The sequence below is a fragment of the Bos grunniens genome, chromosome 4, assembly GCF_055505025.1.
Source record: "Bos grunniens cultivar Pamir isolate PY7600 chromosome 4, Bosgru_T2T1.0, whole genome shotgun sequence".
NCBI classification, from domain to species: Eukaryota; Metazoa; Chordata; class Mammalia; order Artiodactyla; family Bovidae; genus Bos; species Bos grunniens.
In genome coordinates, this window is record NC_141168.1 from 87147587 (window position 1) to 87151924 (window position 4338).

The following is a 4338-nucleotide window of genomic DNA, read 5'->3' on the forward strand; positions in this document are numbered from 1 at the left end:
TTTTGGTAAAACAACTGACTGATTTATTTTGAAGGTCAACATCACTTGATGATAAAAATTGGGATGCCAAGAAGACCTCCAACAACTCCCAAGGTGTGTGAACAACCCACAGAGCCCAGAGCTCATTGCTTTCTCACTGATCATGAATTTGAGGAACAGAATCTCCTGGATTTCAAGCTCACACTCTTTGCATTTTGAGTTCAGGCTTTATTTGGGATCTGTTTGAAGGCTTTGTTCTTTCTGAGAGTGTTCATATGGCCTTTGGCCCAATTCCTTTGGAACTGGGCTGTTCCCACTACAACTCTGTCTATTGGAACTCTGTTTATTGGAACTGTGTTGACCTTTAGCCTCATTCCTTTTGGAACTGAGCTGTTCCCACTGGAAGTCTGTCATATCAGAACTCTATCAGAACTGTCCTGATCTTTAGCCTGATTTCTTATGGAACTGGGCTCTTCCTATTGGAACTGTACATTTGGGAATTTTTCTTGTTGATTTAGAGGAAAAAATCCCAAAGAAATGGGATCCCAGTCATCAGAATGCTTTGAGGGTGCCCCCGGCCAGTTTTATGTTTAAAAACTTGGATCTCTCCTTAAAAAGAAGAAAGTAATGCCATTTGCAGCAACATGGATGGACCCAGAGAGTGTCATACTGGGTGAAGTCAGACAGAGAAGGAGAAATATCTTATGATAGCCCTGTAGAATCTAAAAAGAAATGATACAAATGAACTTACAAAACAGAAAGAGACTCACAGATTTAGAGAACAATCTTAGGGTTGCTGTGGGAAGGACAGGGAAAGGGATAGTTAGGTAGTTTGGGATGGACGTGTACACACTGCTATAATTAAAATGGATAATCAATAAGGATCTACTGTACAGCACAAGGAACTCTGCTCGATGTTATCTGGCAGCCTGGATGGGAGGGGGATTCTGGGGAGAATGGGTACATGTACATGTATGACTGAATCTCTTCACTCACTGTTTACTTGAAACTATCATAACATCATTAATCGGCTATAACCCAATACAAAATAAAAACTTAAAAAAAAAACCCAAAACCCTTTCCTCACGCGCATTTCTAACTCAATAGACTGACCTAACCAAAAGTAACTTAGAACACTAATGGCCATTATGGGGAACTTCCAAACTCCTCACACTTTTCTTCAAACTGAATTGGACAGCTGTGGTCTCTAAAGCTATCAAAACCTAATGGGACACATATTTTCAATGATATTTTGAGGCTTCCAAGCATTCTGCTGCTGCGTCACTTTAGTCGTGTCCGACTCTGTGCAACCCCAGAGACCGCAGCCCACCAGGCTTCCCGTCCCTGGGATTCTCCAGGCAAGAACACTGGAGTGGGTTGCCATTTCCTTCTCCAATGCATGAAAGTGAAAAGTGAAAGTGAAGTTGCTCAGTCGTGTCCGACTCTAGCGACCCCATGGACTACAGCCTACCAGGCTCCTCCGTCCATGGGATTTTCTAGGCAAAAGTACTGGAGTGGGGTGCCATTGCCTTCTCCGTTCCAAGCATTATCCAGGGTCTAAAATTGCTTCTCTGCAAATACAATTTCCAAATTAACTGAGTCACTAAAGAAAGACAAGACAGCTTCTCCCCTACTACCTCATTTTTTGAAGGCAGCCCCTTGTGCCCAGCCCCCACCCCTGGTGCCATCTTTCTCCTCTGTTGCACCCTCAGTTTCCCAGTCTCATTCTTTCACCAAGCTGCCCCTTTTCCCTGAGCCTCTCCTCACTTCCCCCTTCTCTGAGGCTATCAGAACCTTTCCCTTTAAAGGTTTCTCTTCTGAGGATCCAAATAAACCCCAAATGTCTTCTGTTCCCTGGACTATAAGGCCAAATTGAGAGCCCTGAAATAACTGAGGAGCCCCATAGGTTTGCTGAAGTATTTAACATTGTTGTTCAAAGTAACCAACCTGGTGTCTCAGATTTTGATCAGTTAGTCCACTTGCTTGTCGCTGATAGTCAAGCCAAACAGTGAACGAATTTTGCTGGATGAGAACATCCTGAACAGATGTAGAAAAACAAACTCTTAACTTTTAGCAAAAGGCTAGAACACTGCCTGAAAACTTTCACTGGGCAATTACAGTAGCTCTTCCTAAGCCTGATCGAAATAAAATGAAGGCTTGCCCACAGAAATCTGAGGAACCCCTTCATGACGATTATAACAGACTTCAGATTGTTTTCAAATGAAATTCAGGTCTTCCTTCAGATGCTGAATCCACTCAGGTAGACTTTAACTCTATGTTTATTAATGGGCTGAACTAGGATCTTTCTCTGTTGGTTAAAAGACCCAGGGTTGGAGTGGGAAGCCATGTCTACTTCAGAATTTAGTTAATTTAGCAAATCAGCTCATTTGAACTCTACCTGACTCAATTAAATGAGAGACCACTAGAATTCTTAATTTTCAACTCCAGCAAATGAAGGCCCTGAAACAAAACTGAAAAGCCCCTAGTGGGACTTTCCTGGTTGTCCAGTGGTTAGGACTCCTTGTTTTCCCTGCAAGGGGCATGGGTTCGATCCCTGGTCAGGGAACTGACATCCCATATGTTGTGTGCCCAGGAAAAAAAAAAAAAAAACTATCAAAAACCTATTACTGCTGTTTCTATAAGAACCAAAATATTGAACAAAAGGTTGTTATAAATTCAGGTGCTCCAGGAGTTTTCAGCCCTCTAGCCAGTCTAATTCCCAAGACCTCCTGATTCCCAATGATGGGGCCTCCGAGGAGCTACAGGAGCTCTTCCTAATCCTCTCTCTTAATCAGCTTAGAGACACCACTCTCCAGATTGGGAATGTATCTCTCTGTCCTTATGGACCCAGAGCTACCCTCTCAGCGCTCAACCAACTGCTATAAAGCAGCCCCTGCCTCAGAGCACTAAGACAGTTCAAAGAGTGAGGATCCTTAGTAAACCTCCCCAGCTTCCCATCTCTAAACCTTCTGAGAGATACATACCTTTTTTCTCCTTAGTTCCTCTGCTCCTATTCATTTAGTAGGCTGAGGCTTCTTAGAAAAGTATCATGCTGGAATTTCCATCTCCTAAAAGGCAAAAACAATGCTAGAATTTGACAGTAGCAATAGCCAACCAAGTGAACTGAATGACGTTTCACCATCTTTTATTTGCTTTTATTTTTGTTGGCAGTATAGCTGAATATGGGGACGCTGGCCATTTATCCCTACTGGATCAGCTACCACTCTCTTTATGGGAAAAATCTTCAAGGGATATTTGTAGAATCCACAGTGCACCCCCTGTCAAGATTCGAATAGATCCCTCAAAGCCTCTCTTCAGAATTAACACCCTATAAATAAAGGAGTCCTTCAAGGCATCAAGCCATAATAGAGGATTACAAGGCTCAGAGCCTATCACCCTCTGTTCTAGTCCCTGTGCATATGTGTGTGTGTGCGCGCACACTCATGCATGTTCAGTCGCTTCAACTGTGCCCAACTCTTTGCTACTCTATGGACTATAGCCTGCCAGGCTCCTCTGTCCATGGAATTCTCCAGGCAAGAATACTGGAGTGGGTTGTCATGCCCTCCTCCAGGGGATCTTCCTGATCCAGGGATCGAACCTATGTCTCCTGTACTACAGGTGGATTCTTTACCGCTGAGCCACGGGGTAAGCCCTCTGGTCCCTGTAATACCCATTTTACCTGTAGGAAAACTCAAGGGCCCCGATGAACATTCAACCAGAACTTACAAGCAATAAACCACTCTTTCATCCCTTGACACCCTGTTGTTCCCAACCTCCACACACTACTGACATCCAGTCCCACTGAAAGCACATTTTCACTGTAATTAATTTATGGAGTACATTCTTTAGTATTCCAGTTGATAAGACTAAACAACACCCTTTTGCGCTCACTTGGAAAGAAAGGCAATAAATTTGGACAGTAATGCCCCTGCATTTCACAGGAAGTTTACCTTACTCTTCACAAATCATGAAGGTTGATTTGGATGGTGTAAAGTTTTCTGCAGGCTCTACTTTTGTTATACTATGTGAGTAGTTTGCTTCTCTGCTCCCTTTCTCAAGCTTTTTCACAGGACGACAACATTCATATGTTAAAACTGTTGGCCTTGAAGGGACATAGGGTCTCCAATTAAAAACTGCTGTTTGCTCAAACTCAAGCTTGATATTCAGGCACTTCTCAGTCTTTTGAGCTAGTCACAGCACATTGAATGCACCTGGCCTCTGCCTCTTTTGATCAACAGCTGATAAAAAGGAGATAAATTTCATTATCATAAAGGCCTAATTGCTTGTGTTAAAAATAACCATGCTTTGGTAGAGCAATCCTTTCACAGCGTGCTCCCAGGAGGCAAAGACCCTAAGCAT

At 43.1% G+C, this 4338-nt stretch overlaps 1 long non-coding RNA gene across 1 annotated transcript; it reads right to left on the bottom strand.

Annotated features, from left to right (window-relative positions):
- Nucleotides 1-1884: 1884 nt before the first annotated feature.
- LOC147374471 (uncharacterized) lies at nt 1885-4107 on the bottom strand. Its single transcript, XR_015162796.1, has 3 exons — nt 3930-4107; nt 2964-3047; nt 1885-2016 (listed from the first exon to the last, which is right to left on the bottom strand). It is a non-coding gene; the product is annotated as an uncharacterized LOC147374471 (long non-coding RNA).
- Between the last annotated feature and the right edge of the window lie 231 nt (nt 4108-4338).